Source organism: Pinus tabuliformis, chromosome J (assembly GCF_031772625.1).
Source record: "Pinus tabuliformis cultivar Carrire ecotype Pingquan chromosome J, CPIR1, whole genome shotgun sequence".
Classification (NCBI taxonomy): Eukaryota; Viridiplantae; Streptophyta; class Pinopsida; order Pinales; family Pinaceae; genus Pinus; species Pinus tabuliformis.
In genome coordinates, this window is record NC_142295.1 from 624613413 (window position 1) to 624635062 (window position 21650).

General features: G+C 44.9%; 1 protein-coding gene across 5 annotated transcripts in view; it reads right to left on the minus strand.

The window, feature by feature from the left end:
- Window positions 1-21650, minus strand: part of LOC149228496 (actin-related protein 2/3 complex subunit 2A-like) — a 460530-nt gene that overhangs the window by 403704 nt on the left and 35176 nt on the right. The window lies entirely within an intron of this gene.

Below are 21650 nucleotides of genomic sequence, written 5' to 3' on the forward strand. Positions count from 1 at the left end.
GAGGCGGATGAATCAGAGTTCCGCAATAGTTGATGGGCAGTGGCAAGTTGTCACAGTTGTCAGACATCAACGTGTATGGAGGATGTTATGGAGACAGAGTGAGAGAACACCTTCCTCACTATGAGGGAATGTTAGTTTTTGTAGCATTGGACAAGTGTTTTAGTCTCGACTTTGGTCAGAGAGGCTAAGGAACACAAGATCTCTAGAACTCAAAAAAAGTTTCAGGAGAAAACACCTAGAGATGGCTCAATTAAGTTAATTGATCAATAATTAAATATCTCCTAAGTCTAACTTGGAAAAATGATTAATTAATAGAAATTAATTGAGAAAGGTGAAATTTCTCTTGAAATTCACATAGATCAAGTTGGAGATGATCTTAGTCATTGATGGGGATCTAATCATGTTCGTTGGTTCACCACTGAGAGATTACAAGAGCAAATTGATGGGTAGATGGAGGACACACTTGGGAAGTCGAGTTCCTTGGTAGATCGAGCTATCCAGCAGCAGCTGCTGAGCAGGTAAGAAGAGTTTGAGCCAGAAGGGATGCAAAGACAGAGAGGGAGCAAAGATAGTGATTCTAAAGGAGTTTCTAGTTCAGGAGAGGCAGCACTAAAGAGGCTGAGTTATTCCACTAGAGGTTGCACAGGGGACTATGCAAGCAACTTCAGTATAGCAGTTTGATTGGGCCAAGCAGGGGATTGATTCAGTAGCCAGAGGCCAGGATAATTTTCCAGATGATTAGGTAGCCTCTAGCTGGCTCTGCGTCCCTCTCTCCCAGCTTCTGCGCTGATGCTCTTGGTACCCTCTCTGCCTCTCTGCTTCTGTATTCACTGCCCCTCAGCTGCAAATCTGATCACTCCTTCGATTTCCTCAACAAGCCCTGTCCCAGAAAATCGAATTCTTGATCAACTCAGTGTGTTCTCCAAGTGACCCTCAACCCTCCTCTTATACTTTTCACGTCGACAATTCAACGGCCGAGATTAAGTCTCTAATCAACAACTAAGATTAACTATGGCTTGATCCATGACTTTTGGTCCCTTCTAACGCAGTTTTATATTAATTCAAATTAATATTTTATTTTCCCTAAGTTTAGAATTAGGGACTCCATTAAAAATATTAATTATTTTAATATCTCCCAAACTGTTAAGAATCTACCTAAACCATTTTTGGGTATTTTAGATCTCATGTGCTTTAGCCCCTTAACCAATTTGCATGGCTAGAGCACATCCGATGCTACCCCAAATCAATAGTTACGGATGGTTTCTTGGCGTAGTAGGAAGCAAAAGTCAATAGCACTGAGCTCTGCAGAAGTAGGGTATATGGCAGCTAGCACAAACACATGCGAAGCTATATGACTATGAATGTTGCTAGTGAGTCTGTTCAGTCAGAGGTTGGAGGCAACGAGTATCTACAATGATAATCATAGTTGCATCAAGCTCTCTGAGAATCCAATGTTTCAAAATAGGTCGAACACATATATATTCGATACAATTTCATCAAAGATTGTGCGGAGCATGCAGTAGTCCAGTTACAGCGTGTTCCCACAAAAGAGCAAGTTTCAGCTATACTCATGAAATCTCTAGGAAGAGCTAAGTTCATTTATTTTAGGGAATGGATGGTGTTGACGGTACTAGACCCACCAACATTCAGGGGATCACCCTAGTATGAAGTCCCAACTAGACCTCACACCGTTTGGTGTGGGAATCCCATCCGGTATGATGGCCCAGTTGCCATTCTCTGAAGGATTCACCTCAACTCTTGCTTGTCAGCACAGGATAGTGGTCTGCTTTGTCTTCGGGAAGTGAGGTTCACGTGCCTGGTGAGTGTAAGTGTACTTGTGTCAATGGTTCTTTCACTGTGAGGGGAAGAGGGTGAAGGTGAGTTCCAGGTTGAAAGGAATCAGTCCCAACTCGACTAGGAACACACAACACAAAAGGGAATACACAGCTTTTGGCGAAGCAGTCCACTCACATGCGGCAGTCACAACATACAAGGTAAGATAACACATACAACACTCATGAATCAGTGCAACAGTTGTTACAGCAAGGTTCATGTGAAAGATTTGTCTAATGTCCGGTAGAGCAGTCAACACGGACGGGACAGCATTAACAACATATACAACACATTTCCATTAATAGATTATGCATTACAACAAATGAAACAGTTCAGATGTAGAACACAGGTTAAAGCAACATGCATTACAAGTGTTAAAAATCAGTCTTACAACAAATACAATACATGTGTGAAAACATGTTGGCCTATTGACAAGCTTCTCAATTAAGCGAAAGTTCCAAGACACATCGTTACACCATACATCACTAGCCCCGTCAATGGGGCGTTCGAGCCACTACTTACTCCTCAAAGAAAAGATTACAAACTCTCTTGGCTATGTGGGAGGAGTTGAGGTGAAAAGTCCTTTCTATGTACAAATGAGGGGGTATTTATAGCCAAGGGTGAAACTGACCCTTGTGGCTGTTCAACTACCCTCATGACTGTTCGACTTCCATGAATTTTCGACTTACATGACTCTTTGTTCACAAGTGGGTCTCTTGGACTTCCACGTTACATCACATTGATTGAAAACATAGCCCATAGTGGAGATGTGGGTGACATGACTCGACATGACTTGACATGACAGTGTTGGTACATTGCTGCTGCTGGAGTGCATGTCGAGCTACAGTGCTATTGGGTGATGGATGTCTTCATGATGTATCACAGCTTCACCTTCGCATGGCGAAGTGCGCGGAGTCCTTGATGGTCCTTGGTTCACTTGATGAAGCTCTAGCATGTTGTTCCTTGCTTGCATGCTAGAAGGTTTGACAGGCTCATCTGTTTGCGAAGGTGCATGTTCGTCGCGTTCGTCCGCTTCACATGCTTCGTTCGTTCGTCCGTTGGTGAACCTGTCCTTCTGCATGTGCTCCCTTCGTTCATCCCATTCGTCATCTTGCCATGTTTGTTGGTGTACCTGTACCTGCAGTCACTCATGACGAGACGACATCAAATCCAGAAACCTCCTAGTCTACCATGACACATGATTGTTTCAAATGCAGGTGACTAGGAGAGGCAACAAGGTTGTGAAGCGGGATGATACCTCCGGGCATTGCTGATGAAAACTGTGAAAGAGTCACTGAGTGATGGAGATGGGCAATCTGAGTCGACAGTGACAGTTTGCGAGGTTTGGCTCTGCTGGGAGGCAAAATTGCACAAATTTTGGGAGGGACAGTCCGAGCTACAAGAAGGCAAGGCAGGCATGCTATACGCATTTTTCGGAACAAACTGTCAACGGGGTCTGGACAGCCAGATTTGCGCAATTTTCCATAGGAGCAGGCCGGGCTGCATAATGGGTCACTTGGCAGGGATTGCGCCGTTTTCTTGGGGAACTGCCCAGGAGACTGGCAGCCAGAACTGGGCAATTCCGAGAGGGTGCCAATCTGCTGTTGGGGTCACTGGCAGCCAGAACTACGCAATTCCCACAGGGAATTACCAGTCTACTGCTGGGGTCACTGGTAGCCAAAACTGCACAATTCCCAGAGGGAACTGCCAGTTGGCTGCTGGGGTCACTGGCAGCCAAAATTGCGCAATTCCCTAAGGGAACTGCCAATTGGTTGCTCAGTCACTGGCAGTAGAAACTGCACAATTCCCAGAGGGAACTGGCAGTCTGTTGCTAGGAGCTGTTGGCGGGAAAATGCACCGAGGCCAGCCTGCTGATCATCTCTGCGCAATATCTAAGCAAAGCTGACTGATGGGCAGTGGAAGGCATGCTCATGAATACTGCGCAATTTCTGAGATGAACAGCGGGTCGACTGTCTGGATGACTGACTGGGAAAATTGCGCATTTTTCTGAAGGAGGCAAGGACGGGCACTTGGTGTCTGTCCAACCTGTCTGTGCAATTTCCTCAGTCAATTGAGCGAGTGAGGTCAGTGGCCTCTGCACAAATTTTGAAGGGAGTCAATCCAGGGTGACCGTCGGGTCCGACTATCCGGGTGGCCAGCATCAGAGTTGATTGCATTACTTGCAGGCAGCGTAGCTTGAATAGGATAGCTTGGTGCTTTTGCATTGTTCTACTTGACAATCGATCGAGTCGACGAGGGGGTGATGGTCTGGCTGTCAGAGTGGAGTTTGGTCGTAAGAACTTCAGAAAAATGACTAAGTGTGTGAACAATCGAAAGATGCATAGGTGATCATACGAACACACACTCACATGACTTGACGATGAAACGACCCAAACCATCCAGACACATGTTCAACATGACTGACCGATGGTGTAAGTGACAAGCGTGACACTCGTGATTGATCGTTCATTGATTGAGACGACGCTTGCGAGACAACGAATGTGACTCCGTGTGTGAGTGCGACAGATGCTTTCATGGCGAACATGACAAACACCTATGGAGCGAAGACTTTGAGCACAATCAAAACATGGTCGCAAGCCAGACTTAGACATCAACATGCAAAGACTTGAATGCAATGACAAGCAAGACGGATGTAAAGACTCGAGCTCACAGAGTGAACCCGAGTGTGTGCAGTCATCAAGTGAAACTATTCAAGGGAGGCTCCGAAATTGGTGCAAGCCAAAATTTTGGAGGGTGGTTGTAGCCACTACAACACTTCGCGACACACTAGTAGAACTCCAGCTTCTCTGTTTTGGTCCATTGTTAGCACAGGGCCTTGGTCTTTCAGGGAGTATTGAATCGTTATGCAGGTTACTTCAGTTTCCCCATTTACCCCATGGACATACATGGTTCACCCTTTGCCAACACAATCAAAAGTTTAGCTTAGATCTTAGTGTTTCGAATCCAGGAAGGGTAGTTTAGCTCGCAAGTTGAAGATTTTCAGAGTATAAGTTTTCATCTCTGGTGTTGCTTCGCTGCCAGTAGGCCTGGACAGTACCCCGGCGGAGTCACGCATGAACACACACATTGCTCCACTGCCAGCGAGCCTAGTCAGTACCCCGGTGGAGTTGCATGCTTCACCTCTCTACGCAGGAAGCCTTTCTCTTCTTTCGCCTTTGTATTTTTCAAGAGAACTGTGCATAGGAACTTATTTATTTTTGGGGCGGAAGAGGGATCCCGACTTATTGGGAGCAGAAGAGGTTGTTCCTTCAGAGAAGCATGTAAGACCTCTGATATAGGTTTGCTCGTTTAGATTTTACCCTTTTTCGTTTCTACTAGTTGGATGAGCTTAAACACAGAGCAGAAGGCTGAGTACAGGCATGGGGTTTCCTAGTGTGGACACAGGTTCACGGTTGGACCGAAACTTCCCTTGCAGACGGTTTGTATTTTCTGTCAGGACTTCATCAGCCGAAGGTTACAACCAAGCACAGAGAAGGCAAACACAAGACTGGCCAAGTGCTGCAGTGTCACAAGTCTCTTCAAATTTCAGCCACATACTCTATTCAAAAGCCAGAACGTAATAGTTGGCAACACTTATTTCCGAAAACAAAAATAGTAATATACCAAACAAACAAAACAAACGTAAACAAAAATAGTAAGCAGAGCAAGCAAAGCAAAGCAGAAGCAGAAGTAAAAGCAAAAGCAAAGCGAGTAAGCAAACACACAAGCAAGCAAACAAACAAACATGCAAAGCAAGAAAGCAAACAAGCATGCAAGCAAGCAAACTGAAAGCAAACACTACTCCTACTCCTAAGCTAACAGTGCATGGGCCTGATCATGTAAAGTGATATTTCCAATGCAGCCACCAGTGCATTGGTTGACCCATGTTGGTGAAGGCTTGGTCCGCGAGCAACCCAGTTGTGCGAACCAACAAATGTGAAAGATACAACAATGAAAACAGACACACTCCAAACTTACAAGCATCCACAGAACAAAAATGAGTGAAAGCGCATGTCATGCACTCTGTGGACTTGCCATGGTGTTGTGCTACACTGCGTGCAGATGTTGAGTGTAAGAGCCTTGACCATGATACGCAAGCAAATGTGAGAAAGGTAAACCACTTGTGTTGCACAAGTGTTCTTGTTGTGTAAGATTCCTCCAATGCATGAGCGATGGGATTGTGTAGTTCGAGTGGAAGAAGTAAAATCTGAGTGTTCGATTGATCTTGAGTGCATACAGATGAGTGAAGAGCCTCGAGTGTTTGAACAATTTCCTGATCAGAAGTGAAACCAACCTCAGGACAGCGAGGGCCTGACATAACCATCAGCTCAGGCTGAAGTGCCTCGACAATCTACGGGGTTTGAACTTCGTTGACAGATGGATCTTCATAGACCACTGGCTTAAACGAATTAACAACGAGTGAATCAACATCGTGATCAGATGATGAGGTGAAGAGATCACGACAACCAAGATCAGAAAATTCAGGATGTTGGTCGGCATCCTCATGGTTTGATGAGTCACACAAAGGGGTAGATGAGAAGGAAGGATGTTCACCCTCTGCATTTCCGGAAAGAGCAGATGAAAGATCAAGTGGATTTTCAATGAATGATTGGTCCTCTCCATTTTTGTATGATGGGCCAACATCCGGCGAGTCCTGCGAGTGATCAACAGTGGGTGCATCCGTGGATGAAGACACACATGCGAAATCATGGATGGCAGGTTCACCAAAGATGTTAGGAAAGAACGGAGGGGACTCGGATGGAAGGGAGTCATCCTTCACCGAGTGTTGATGTTCAAGCTCCCACTCATACTTTTCATGAATGACAGCGCATGTTGGTTGTGCAACACCAACTCCGTCAATGGCTTCTTCCTTGTTCACAACAAGTGAAGAGTCTGGAATGGACGAACACAAGACAACATCATCTAGAGGAACACCCGGGTGCGAAGATGGAGGTCGTAGAACAGAATGCATATGAGAACTCAAAGGACTCACAACCAAATCTGCGCGAAAATTAAGTGAAGTGATGTTGGGAGGATGTGAAAGATGAACAAGTGAGTGAGCATGATCCTCAACATCACTCGGCAGTGGTGGAGTTGTTGGATGAAGGGATGGCGGATAGTCAGTCGAGATAGTGACCGCATCAACATGAGATTGCACAGCTCCATCAATGAAGAATGTTGAGTGAGGCTTGATCTCAAGCTTCTTCTTGGGACGGGCAGATTTCTTAAGGCAATACTCGAACCGGTCCCAAAGATAGGCAAATTTCATCTAGCTCCTCGGAGCTTGAAACTGCAAGTCACAGAAGCGCTGCCAAAAATCAATAACCGATTCATGCAGAGCCTTCCATTGTTGTAACAGTTTCCGGTCAAGATAGTCTGGATCAAAATGATAGAAAGTGTCTTCAACAAGATCACATAAGTGTTCAAATGAGTGCACGTTGTCAGTCGGTAGGCTGAGCAGCCAACAAAATGGGGATTCGCAAAGTGTGTATGTAAGCAGCAAACCGACCTGTTCGTCAGAAAACTCATTTTCCTCATGAAGCATGGAAAGAAAGTCGCGTAAGTAATCAGGCCAGGCCACTTCGGCTTCACCATTATACGTGTAAGTGGACAAGAGATCGAACAACTCCCCCGTGATGGAGACATCTTCACAATTCGAAAATCATCGTGGAGGGATAAGAGTGCAAGATTCCATGAAAGATATGTAAAGGTTCAAAACTGGATGAGAGGGCACGACTTGTCATCTGGCCCTCCTTCTAGCGCCAGAAATGTTGACAGTGTTGGACCCGCCAACATTCAGGGGATCACCCCGGTACGAAGTCTCAACTAGACTTCACACCGTTTGGTGTGGGAGTCCCATGCGGTATGATGGCCCAATTGCCATTGTCTTAAGAATTTCCCTCAACTCTTGCATGTCAGCATAGGAGAGTGGTCTGCTTTGTCTTCGGGAAGTGAGGTTCGCGTGCCTGGTGTGTGTAAGTGTACTTGTGTCAATGGTTCTTTCACTGTGAGGGGAAGAGGGTGAAGGTGAGATCTAGGTTGAAAGGGATCAATCCCAACTCAGTTAGGAACACACAACACAAAAGGACAGACACAGCTTCCGACAGAACAGTCCACTCGGATGCGGTAGTCACAACATACAAGGTAAGATAACACATATAGTACTCACAGATCAATCCAAACGAGTGCAATGATTGATACAGCAAGGTTCATGTGAAAGGTCTGTCTAATGTCTAGCAGAGCAATCGACACGGACGGGACAACATTAACAACATATACAACACATTTCCATTAATAGATTATGCATTACAACAAATGAAACAGTTCAGATGTAGAACACAGGTTAAAGCAACATGCATTACAAGTGTTAAAGATCAGTCTTACAACAGATACAATACATGTGTGAAAACGTGTTGGCCTGTTGACAGGTTTCTAAATTAAGCGAAAGTTCCAAGACACATCGTTACACCATACATCACTAACCCCGTCAGTGGGGTGTTGGAGCCACTACTTACTCCTCAAAGAAAAGATTACAGACTCTCTTGGCTATGTGGGAGGAGCTGAGGTGAAAAGTCATTTCTATGTACAAATGAGGGGGTATTTATAGCTAAGGGTGAAACTGACCCTTGTGGTTGTTCAACTACCCTCATGACTGTTTGACTTCTATGACTTTTCGACTTACATGACTCTTTGTTCACAAGTGGGTCTCTTGGACGCCCACGTCACATCACATTGATTGACAACATAGCCCATAGTGGAGATGTGGGTGACATGACTCGACATGACTTGACATGACAGTGTTGGTAAATTATTGCTGTTGGAGTGCATGTCGAGCTATAGTGTTGTTGGGTGATTGATGTCTTCATGACGTATCACAGCTTCACCTCCGCATGGCAAAGTGCGCGGAGTCCTTGATGGTCCTTGGTTCGCTTGATGAAGCTCTAGCATGTTGTTCCTCGCTTGTATGTTGGAAGGTTTGACATGCTCATTTGTTCGCGAAGGTGCATGTTCGTCGTGTTTGTCCGCTTCGCATGCTTCGTTCGTTCATCCATTGGTGAACCTGTCCTTCTGCATGTGCTCCCTTCGTTCATCCTGTTCGTCGTCTTGTCATGTTTGTTGGTGTACCTGTACCTGCAGTCACTCATGACGAGACGACATCAAATCCAAAAACCTCCTAATCTACCATGACACATGATCGTTTCGGATGCAGGTGACCAGGAGAGGTAGCAAGGTTGTGAAGCGGGATGATGGCTCCGGGCACTGCTGATGAAAACTGCGCAAGAGTCACTGAGTGATGGAGACGGGCAATCTGAGTCGACAGTGACTGTCTGCGAGGTCTGGCTCGACTGGGAGGCAAAATTGCGCAAATTTTGGGAGGGACAGTCCGGGCTGCAGGAAGGCAAGGCAAGCATGCTCTGCACATTTTTTGGAACGAACAGTCAGCAGGGTCTGGACAGCCAGATTTGCGCAATTTTCCAAAGGATTGGGCCAGGCTGCATGATGGGTCACTTGGCAGGGATTGCGCAGTTTTCTTGGGAAACTGCCTGGGAGACTAGCAGCCAGAACTGCGCAATTCCCAGAGGGAACTGCCAATCTGCTGCTGGGGTCACTGGCAGCCAAAACTACGCAATTCCCAGAGGGAACTGCTAGTCTGCTGCTGGGGTCACTGGCAGCCAGAACTGCACAATTCCCAGAGGGAACTGCCAGTTGGCTGCTGGGGTCACTGGCAGCAGGAACTATGCAATTCCCAGAAGAAACTGCCAATTGGCTGCTCAGTCATTGGTAGCAGAAACTACGCAATTCCTAGAGGAAACTGGCAGTCTATTGCTAGGAGATACTGGCAGGAAACTGCACCGAGGCCGAGAGGCCGGCCTGCTGATCATCTCTATGCAATTTCTAAGCTGAGCTGACTGATGGGCAGTGGAAGGCCTGCTCATGAATACTGTATAATTTTTGAGATGAACAGCTGATCGACTATCCGGATGACTGACTGGGAAAACTGCGCAATTTTCTGAAGGAGACAGGGACGGGCACTTGGTGTCTGTCCGGCCTGTCTGCGCAATTTCCTCAGTCAGTTGAGCGAGTGAGGTCAGTGGCCTCTGCACAAATTTTGAAGGGAGTCAACTGGGGTGACCGTCGGGTTCGACTGTCCAGGTGGCCAACATCAGAGTTGATTGCTTTTCGTACAGGCAACGCAGCTTGAACAAGCTAGCTTGGTGCTTCTACGCTATTCTGGTTGATAGTCAATCGAGTCGACGGCGAGATGATGGTCCGGGTGTGAGAGTGGAGTTTGGTCGTCAGAACTTCAGCAAAATGACTAAGTGTGTGAACAATCGAAAGATGCATAGGTGATCATATGAACACACACTCACATGACTTGACGATGAAACGACCCAAACCATCCAGACACACATGTTCAACATGACTGACCGACAGTGTCAATGACAACCGTGACACTCATGATTGATCATTCATTGATCGAGACGATGCTTGCGCGACAACGAATGTGACTCTGTGTGTGAGTGCGACAGATGCTTTCATGGCGAACATGACAGACACATACGAAGCGAAGACTTTGAGCATAACCAGAACATGGTTGTAAGCCTGACTTAGACATCAGCATGCAGAGACTTGAATGCAATGACAAGAAAGGCGAATGTAAAGACTCACACGAGCTCATGGAGTGAACCCGAGCGTGTGCTGTCATCAAGTGAAACTCTTCAAGGGAGGCTCTGAAATTGGTGCAGGCCGAAATTTTGGAGGGTGGTTGTAGCCACTACAACAGATGGGTATAGTGGAGAACCATTTTCATAAGCAGGGACAAAAGTTTTGTTCTTAGTTTTAGTAGTTGCCGTAGTAGCAACAACATGAGATCAGTTGCAGCGTAGTGTAGAGTTGGCAAAGGTACAGGGTGTACAGTGCAGTGTCAGTAGCAGCGCAGATGGAGGTATGGTTCAGCTCACAATAGCAAATGAATCAGATGTGCGCAATGGCATGGTGGACAGTGCCAGTTTGCTATAGTTGTGAGACATCAGCAGCATGTATGCAAGGATGTTACGAGATCGTCTAAAACACCTTCCTCACTAAGAGGGATTGTTAGTTATTGATAGTTGAGTAGCATTGGACAAGTGTTCTAGTCTCAACTTTGGTGGGAGAGGCTTAGAAACACAAGAACTCCAGAACCTAGAAAAAGTTTCAGGATTCTAGTCCCGTGGGATCTCTTTTACTGACCATTTGGCTCTAGGGATGGTATTTCATGGGAAACCTCGACTTTGGTTGCGTGGTCTCGCTCCCTTATCTGCTTATATTACCCTCTTTCCATTCATTATTACCCCATTCATCATTTCTCCCGTCTGGGTCCACATAGGGTTAGCATGCCCCTTCCCCTTGCCCACACCTTGGGTCATGGCTTGGAATGAAGCCCACAGGTTGATGCAGCTAAAAAGAAAGACAAAAGCATATATGGCCACATTCAACAGGAAAATGTACCACAAAATTCAAAAGATGGTCGGGACAAACACATTTGCATGTGGGAAAAAGCCAATACATGAGCTCTACCCCCATCATCATGGCCATCACCCTGGTTCCTACAGGTTTTATGGGCCTCCTTTGTCATATAGGAACCCATGATTGTCCCAACCCCTCGTGGGCGATGAACTGCCCCACATTAAAAGGGGGTATTCACTGTTATATCTTATACATCATGCTCTTACCCCTTGAGCCCCAAGCAGTTAATCAAAGAAAATCATAAAAAGGCAAAAGGCATATAAAGAAGGGTGGAAAAATCAAGGCCAGGGTACCTCATGTACCGCGATTTCTCCCTCCTACACATTATAAACCCAAGTATGGGCTTCCCTTCCCAGCTGGTCCCAGATTTGCACCATACACTTCATAGATGATCCAGGACTTGCACGATGATGTGGCATCAACTACACCATCATATTAACCCTTGCAAGCAATCTACAGGCATCTTTGATTTGTTTGAAGACCCATGAGGACACTTGTGTGCCCCCACATGTCATTTCGAGCACCACTGTTGATCTGGGGTAGCATAAAATGTGCTCTAGCCACAAAAATTCGTGGAGAGGCTAAAGCACATGAGATCTCCAATACCCAGAAATGGTTTGGGCAGATTCTAAACAGTTTGGGAGATATTAAAATAATCAATATTTTTAATGGAGTCCCTAAGTCGAAACTTAGGGAAAATAAAATATTAATGTGAATTAATATAAAATTGTGTTAGAAGGGTCCAAAAGTCATGGATCAAGCCAGAGTTAATCTTAGCCGTTGATTAGGGACTTAATCTCGGTCGTTAAATTGTCAACGAGAAAAGTATAAGAGGAGGCTTGAGGGTCACTTGGAGAACACACCGAGTTGATCAAGAATTCGATTTTCTGGGGCAGGCCTTGCTAAGGAAATCGAAGGAGTGATCAAAGTTGCAGCTAGAGAGCAGTGAATATAGAAGCAGAGAGGCTGAGAGGGTACCGGGAGCATCAGCGCAGAAGCCGGGAGAGAGGGACACAGAGCCAACTAGAGGCCACGCAGAGCCAGTCAGAGCCCACACAGAGGCAGCCAGGAGCTGCACAGTGCCAAAAAGAGCCAACGTGGGTGACGCCTAGGCTCTAGATAGTGACAAAGTGCCTCCAGAGGGTGACGCTGGGCTAGAGAGGCTGGCGCTATCCCTAGAGGTAGATGCTGGAGATTTCGTGGGGCAGATTAGGAGCTGAGAGCTGTGGGATTGTTCATCTGGGGTTTTAGCCGGAATATCTGTCTCTGACTGAGAGGTACTATTGCCGAGATCATTCTCTGTTGGGTGATCCGGTTTGGCACCCAGATTGTATTTTGAAACTGCTTAATAATAAAACCCTCAGATAGCTCCACTGGTTTTCCCATATTGGGTTTTTCCAAAAACATTGGTCCAAAAACAACGGTGTCACTCGTGTGCTTGTTTTTCCTTCAATTGATGATCTGTAATGTGTTAAGCATGTACTTGTATTTATTTTCAGTGTTTACATGGTAAATAACTTGTTAATTAAACAGGACAAGTAGGCAGAAATAAATCAGAAAGTACATGAAGGGTTTCTAACAGTTAGACTTAGAAATTCCAACATGGTATCAGAGCGTGGTTGCAGATCACAGGATAACTAAGGGCATCAGCCGAGCAGAGCAGCAGCAGCAGAAACAGTTGTCCTAAGTGACAGAAGTTGTTCCTAGCGGAGAAGTAGCAAGGAAGAGGTGACGCAGTGCCTGCGTCATCAAGTTTGAGCCAGGAGGAGGATCAACACAATGGCAGAAGGGAGCAGACCTGACCTACGCAGTGCACAGTCACCTTTCTCAGTCAAGAAGGATTGACGCCCGTGGCTAGGAGGTGTGGATTTTGCTGGTGCCAGGATTGCGCAGAGCCGAGAAGCTCTAACCTTCAGTTTGTTGAGGCATAGGAGGTTGTGTGTAAGTTGTGGAGTGAAGTTGGTGGGGTATTTTGATCAGAACAGTACCTAACAGGGCAAGACCAAGGAGGAGGGAGTTGTTGTCGAGGATTTCTAGCCAAGAAATCCGGATCAGTGGTGCAGCTGCACTAACGATCGGAGTGGGGGCATCTCGACTTTGGCAGAGGGGTTTCCGGGAGGGAAATCAAGGCTCAAAGGGAGTCACACCGAGAACTTCTAGAAGGGAAGTAGAGGAGCAGCGAAATGGCAGTGAACAGGGTAAGAGACCAGGACAAACTGGACGGAGACTCAAACTTCATAGTCTGGAAGGCCAGAATCTTGTCCATTCTAGACAGGAATCGTCTAAAGCACTTTGCCTTGAAGACGATAGTGATCCCAGTTGACCCGGTTGAGAACAACAAGTACAAGGAGGCAATGGTGAGGGCCAAGACCATCATCTTTGACGAGGTCAAGGACCATGTAGTACCACATATTGCTGAAAAGGAAACGGCAAATGCGATGTGGGAAGCCCTGACGAAATTGTATCAGCATACTTCCGTGCAGAGGAAGATGCTACTAGAAAATCAATTGCGGTCATACTAGATGCAGAAGGGAGAACAAATCGACACCTTCCTTGGTCGATTGAAGGAGATCCGGGATCAGTTGACTTCCATAGGGGCCATGGCGGATCAAGAATTGATGGTGAGGACAGCCCTGAACGCAGTCTCAAAACACTGGTGTTTGTCCAGAGCATACTGGGCAGGTCGACCCTTCTAGATTGGGAGAAACTTTGGGCGGCTCTTCGCCAAGAAGAGATCAGAAGGCTGACCAAGGCAGGAAGCAACAGCAAGGGGGTCAAAATCAAGAAGAAGGAAGAGGAGGATGCTACCCTAGCACCTGAGGTAAAGCAAGAGAAACGGAAGAAGAAGGACCTCTCCAAGGTCAAATGCTTCCACTGTGGGGAACTGGGTCACTATGTCAGCCAGTGTCCAAGGAAGAAGAGTAAGGGAGAGGCTTCCGAGACCAAGGCTGCGCCATCAAGGGTAGAGAAGGAAGTGGAGACAGATGATGACTGTGCCATGAGTGCTCACACACCACTTGAGAGGAAGTGGGGAGACATCGAGTTGTAGTCAGATGGACTACAGGCGATGAGGGACACGATCCTTGAGGTACCCAGCCTCTTGGATTATACCTTGCTACAGGAGCCCTGAAGAGGAGTAGCAATATTGGCGGATGTCAATAGAGACGGATGCGGATGGAGCGACAAAGGGAGCTACAATGCAGGAGTCCCAAGACAGTGTGTTGCAGCAGTGCAGAGGTAAGAGAAGGGGCACTTGTCAGCGACAGAGGGAGTTTCAGCGTCGAGGGTATCTCTAGCTTGACAGAGATATCAGAGTTGGGAGATCAGTTACTTACTTCTCAGTAACTGAGTTGCAGTGCAGCAGTTAGCAGTGGCAGTGTTATGGGCAGCACGATGAGAGGGGTTATTGTGCGAATGCAACAGTGGCAGTGGCAGGGCCATGGGTAGCAGTACATGATGCAGCAGTGATGTTGGGCAGTAGGCCTAGCATCAGCTCCAGGACCGATGCCGAATGATCAGGGTGATGCTCAGTGAGGAGTATTACTAGAGCACAATCCTCGCTAAGAGGAAGTGTTGATTTGGGGTAGCATAGGATGTGCTCTAGCCACGAAAATGGGTGGAGAGGCTAAAGCACATGAGATCTCCAATACCCAGAAATGGTTTGGACAGATTCTAAATAGTTTAGGAGATATTAAAATAATTAATATTTTTAATGGAGTCCTTAAGTCTAAACTTAGGGAAAATAAAATATTAACGTGATCTAATATAACACTGTGTTAGAAGCTTCCAAAAGTCATGGATCAAGCCAGAGTTAATCTTAGCCGTTGATTAGGGACTTATTCTCGGTCGTTGAATTGTCAATGAGAAAGGTATAAGAGGAGGCTTGAGTGTCACTTGGAGAACACACCGAGTTGATCAAGAATTCGATTTTTTGGGGCAAGGCTTGCTGAGGAAATCGAAGGAGTGATTAGAGTTGCAGCTAAGGGGAAGTGAATACAGAATCAGAGAGGTAGATAGGGTACCAGGAGCATCACCGCAGAAGCCAGGAGAGAGGGACGCAGAGCCAACTAGAGGCCATGCATAGCTAGTCAGACCCACGTAGAGGCAGCCAGGAGTTGTGTAGTGCCAAAGAGAGCCAGTGTGGGCGACACAGAGGCTCTAGAGGCCGACACAGTGCCTCTAGAGGCTGACGCTGGGCCAGAGAGGCTGACGCAATCCCTAGAGGCAGAGGCTAGAGATTTCGTGGGGCAGATTAGGAGCTGAGAGTTGTGGGATTGTTCATCTGGGGTTTTAGCCAAAATATCTGTCTCCGATTGAGAGGTACTACTGCCGAGATCATTCTCTGTTGGGTGAGCTGGTTTGGCACCCAGATTGTATTCTAAAACTGCTTAATAATAAAACCCTCAGATAGTTGCACTAAAACCCTCAGATAGTTGCACCGGTTTTCCCACAATGGGTTTTTCCAGGGACATTGGTCCAAAAACAATGGTGTCACTTGTGTGCTTGTTTTTCCTTCAGTTGATGATCTGTAATGTGTTGAGCATGTACTTGTATTTATTTTCAGTATTTACATGGTAAATAACTTGTTAATTAAACAAAACAAGTAGGCAGAAATAAATCAAAAAGTACATGAAGGGTTTCTAACAGTTAGACTTAGAAATTCCAACAACCACAAGTTATTACAAGGGGCCAACCCCTTGTCCACTGCTTTTGAGGGTCCTGCTCTTCATTATGGCACCCATGGACCTCATTAGGCCTCTTAGAGGGCCCTACGAGATGCATAGATTATTATTTGACCTCTTGAGAGGCTTACTCTTTCATTTATGAGCTAGTTTGGTGGGCTTGTCACCAAAAGTTGAGTTACTATAACATTATTTTATTTTTTGGGTTTATGTAGGCCAAGGAAGCTAATTTGAACTCCTAATTTGTGTATGAATACAAGTGACATGAGTTCATTTTCTCATCATCAATTGAGTTGGATATTTTCTCTCTCTTGAGAATTTCACACTTTTTCTAGAGGATGAATTGGAGCTTTATGGATGAATTTTGATGTGTGGATATTGGTCTATCTTGTCTTGGAGTTTCTCTTTTGTAAATTGTGGATGGTTGGATATATTATGCTACATGTAAGTATATGCTTTTAATGTTATTCTTGTTTTACTTTGTCATATACGTTGGATTGGGATTTTCACTATTTTTAGGGCTAATTGTCGCATGCATTTATTGCTTTAAATTGTCGAATTTTGTCACTATTATAACATCTCACAATGTATGGGCCATGTAATATGAACGAAATCTCTTAGGGGTAATTCTATCAACGAATTGACCTTGATAAGCCATCTCCTTTGCACATCGAAGTATAAAAGCTGCAAGATTGCTTCTCTTTGACCTAGAAGGCTAGTGAAGCAGTCTTGAGGCCTCCTTGATAGGGAATCAAAGATCCTCACTCATATTCATCATAGAGTCCATTCTCTCAAGACTAAGGCACTGATCTACCAAGAGGTGGTCCCCTAAAATCATATATTTTCACCTTTTCCCAGGTCTAGCCAAGTTGGATCATCGAGGGCATCATTTTCGCGACAAACCACCCATCCAAAAAATTCAATCTCTTAGGATCTTCTGCATTGGTGTTTCCTCAAGACCACCTCCAAATTTGAGGCCATTCCAACAGTGAAGTTGTGAGAAAAGCCAAACCCTAACTTCAAGATCAAACGTTTCCCAAGCATCCTCAAAGGCTAGTACCTTATTGGATCAATTCAAACCTTTAAGTGGATATTCTTTCTTTGATCCATTTCCATACCTTGTCTCGGTTAGGGACATCATTGGTTTCCATACTCTTCTCCCCTACCCTAGAATAGGTCCACTTGGTCCCATGTGGTCCTGTTCCTTTGAAACACAATTCTTCCAGAACCATCCCAGATACTTCTTAATTAAATCAAAAGTCACTCAATAATCCCTTTTTAATGTAATTACTCACTATCACCTTTAGGATGACATTAAATAATTAAATTAATTCACTTCTTTTTTCTGTTCTTGAAAAGGGATATTACACAGTGGACCCTATTACCCACCACTTGTGGGTGACCTTATAAGAAAAAAATTCTCCTAGATTTGTCTTCATCCAACAGCCAACAGCCCCTGATAGCCACCAGTGTAGTTGTTGTTGCATCAGTTGATCTCCGCTCCCTAAGCCAGTCATATGTCCCCTTGCCCATCTGTCGAGATCATATGTTTAAAGGTGGCCATCCAATCCTAAAGGTATGTCTTTCATTGTGAAATCAAGTGCCTATGCTTGTTTTCTTGGGCACACTTGGGTATGGATTATTGGATGACTTGAAAGTAGGAAGGGTTTCGACTATAGTCTTGTTCCCTCACCTTAAATGGGTGGTTAATCCTCAACCCTAGTCTCATGGGATCTCCCCTACTGGCTTACAACTTTAGGATGGGAACTACTTGGGAAAACCCAATTTTAGTAGTGTGGTCCATTTTCCCGTTCCACATTTTTCACTCCCCTCCACACAATACATGCCCTATTTCATCATCTTTCCCCTCTCAGTCCACATGACCACTGGGTCCACAAGGCTCTAGTACTACCCCTCCCCTTGTCCACATGTCTGGGTCGGACCTGGAACGATGCCCCGAAAGTTGATGCAGCTAAAAAAAAAGATAAAAGCATATCATGGTCACATACAAAAGGAAATAATACCATAAAATATAAAAGATGGTCGAGACAATAAAATTTAGCACATGGGCAAAAGCCAAACATGAGCTCTACCCCTTATCATTATGGCCATCACCCTAGGTTCCTAGGGCCCCTATGAGTTCCACATGCATCATTAAGGAACCCATTTATGTCCCAACCCCTGGTGCCCAATGAACAACTCCACCTTAAGGGGGTAATCACTACTTTATCATGCTCTTATCCCCTAGAGCCCTGAGCAGTAAAATAAAAGAAAAATCAATAAAAGGCAAAAGGCAAATGAAGAAGGGTGGAAAAACAAAGGTCGGGGTAACTCATGTACCACGATTTCTCCCTCCTACATTCATACACCCAAATATGTGGGCATCCCTCATCATTACCACCCTTGAGCCCATGGAATTTGGCCTTGAGACCCCTGTGTCCTAATCCACCTCATCATTATCCACATGACACCTACCACTTGAAGGATGTACCTTGGACATGTCCTTCCCTTTAGGGGCTGGGAACACCTAATAGGGTTGTTTATTAACCACTCCTTCGTAGGGAGGTAACACCATTACATGCTCAAAGCCCCAAATTGGACTAATGTCTAATGTGTAGAATTATTGCAATTAACTAGATCTTGTGTGCCCTAATTTATTGAATTATCAATGTGAAGGATTGTCTGATTGCAAATTGCACATGTTACTCATTGCATGAAATTAGATGAATGTTCCTAGTGGATGGGATTTGGTTTTCTATGAAAAGCCATAAATATTGAGTAGGTAATTATTGAAAAGTGGTTGCTAGGGCATCCATTTTTGGCCTCCTTGAAGACGATTTTGGCAAATCTTTAATCATCATAGACTCCACAGCCCGAGGTCTAGGCACTGATCTAAGTAAAATTGGTGGTCACCTTGTCCTTACCTTTCTTTTATCTCCCTAAAAATTTTTGGCCCCTCTCCTAGACGGCTAACTAGCGCTGCCTGCAAATTGCATTAGAGGAGGTGTCTTGCAAAAATAATTGTACAAGAATCTATGTTGGTGTCTCCTCTAGTGACCCTCCAAGTTTGAAGCAATTCCCATAGTCGATTTCCAAGAAAACTCAAGCTCTAGATGCATCTTCGAAAGCCCATCGTTAACATCTTGGTTGGTGGTCTTATTGAGGGTCATTTGCACATAGAGTTCAAAGAAATTGATCATACTTGACCCTTTCCCTATCGTATCTTGACCTAGAGAGCATCATTGGAGGAATTCCTCCCAAAATTACTCATAAACCCTATGTCTTGCATACATTTCTTTCTAGGTCTCTCCAGTGGAGCGAAAACCCTATTGTGAAGAAGAATCATCTTGCAAAACTCCTAGAGAAGCCTTCCCTCACCTTGGAAGTCTTGATCCTAGACATACTCATCATCATTGAATATTCATAACCCTAGGTCTTGACTCTCCTCTTAGGTATTTCTTGGAGAGCCTTTCCTTTATCAAGCCATAATTGAGTCTCTCCTTAGAATGGGCCTTGGGAACCACTTTATACCTTATTATCGGTTCCATATTTACAAGTGATTTCTTCCATACCAAGACTCCTCCCATTGGTGAAAGTCCGTCAAGAGCAAGGGACACTAACTGAGGTGACAATTGGTGTTTGTCTCATTGTTGTCACTTGGTCTATTAGTTGTCCCTTAGGTACCCCTCCTAGGACCCCTGCTAGATTGTGTGGCAATAGGACCTCCTCTAAGGCCTTAGGGTTATAGGATGGTCACTACTTGAATACTTGGATTGAAGTAATGTGTCCATTACCATTCCATATGTAACATCATTCATCATTCCCTTGATACCACATCCATCCTTCAGGTTAATTGTCATTGATTCATTGATATTTGGCACTCACACATCCACATCCTTGAGTAGGGCCGAAATTTTTTTCCCTAGAGATTTATGCAACTACAAGAATGAAAAAGCATAAGATGGCCACAACAAAAGAAAAAGAAAAGTTAAAATGCAAAAGATGGTGAGGGCATAATTAGCGCATAGGAAAAATCCTAGCATGAGCTTTAACCCCTCATTAACCATCATCAGTTCTTGAGCACTAGATGCTCCATTACATCATATGGAACCCTTACATGTCCCAACCGTGATGAGCGAGAAACTGACTCACCCTAAGAGGTAAAATAAATTCTATATCATAAAGAGAAAGCTTTGATCGATGAGCTATACACCATATAAAAGTATTATCAGAAGGAAGTAAAAGGTGCACCAGAGGGATGAAAAAAGCAAGCTGAGGAAAGGGGTACCTCATTCCCCCACAATTGCTCCCTCCTTTACATCTATACACTCAAGATGTGGACCTCCATCAGCTGGTCCCCTAGCCATGGCACTTAGCCATGAAGACTTTTCCCTCCATTGCCAGCTTATTTTCACAAACACCTATGAATTTTGAAGGGTTGACCTTGGGAATGCCACCTCCCCTTGGGGGTTTGGAGCACCTAATATGGTTGATTACCTAGCCACCTCTATGAAGGTAGTGAACACTTTTACGGGACTTGGTCTAGTTAGATATTTGAAAGTGATCCCAGTTTGAAGTACTATTGTGCCCTTAATAGTTAAGTATGGTCCACTTAGATGCATTTATGGTTATTTCCTCTAATGAATGGTTACTTTCACTTGATTTTAAGATGGTTTTTCTAGGTGGCCTTGCATAGAGTAGCTCAGACGTTGAGGGCACACTATTCCACTCCTACTCCACATGATGCCCAGGCCATACAACACTTTCGAAGAACATGATGACCTTGCAGATGCAGTGTTTCCCTCCTACAATAGAGCATTGGGCACTTTGATGATCTTGGAAGTTGATGGACACCCCAGAGCAACCTAAGATGCCAGAACATTGAGCTCATACTACTTGGAATTGAGGATTATTGATGATGTACCCAGTGGACCTAGCATGCCCCTGGGCTAGCCTTGACACTACTTTATGGGAATGCCTTGATCCAAATCCCAAATGATGATGATCATCCCTAGGATGATTAGGGAGGGCTTGTATTCGCTGATGAAGCCCCAACATTGGAGAGAGATTGCACTATATTATCTAGATGGCAGCCATGGAGATGACACAGGGCACCCAAAACTGGCTTTTGGACACATGGAGATGTTTTGAGACTTGATTTGAGGACCCTTCCTCAAATTGAGGTTGATCATGATGCTTAGAGACACATCCATCCCTTCCACTACACTTTTGGTTGATGTTACTATAAGCTTTGTGTTTTAACTTTTTCCTTGGTTGGTGATCTACTAATGTCTTCCTTCCAAGGATCAACTGGCCAAGAGTGGCCTTCGAAATGGAGTTTTCCTCTCGTATTTAAAGGCGGAAACTATGAAGAACATTTTATGGGATTTCTCCTTTGTGAGGTCTTGTTAAGATCAAGTTCATTTGAAGTTGGAAAGTATTCTTTAGGGGTGTCTACATTGGAGGGAAGTGTTGTTGGAGTATTCTAGATCTTTGATTTGGGATTATTTGGTTGGTATTTGGTATTGTTTGATAATTTGAGCACTATTTGTTCTCTAGAAACTCCACAGCAAGTATGCGCTTGACAATGAGGTCATTTCTTTGGTTGCTTTTTTGTAAATTATGGAG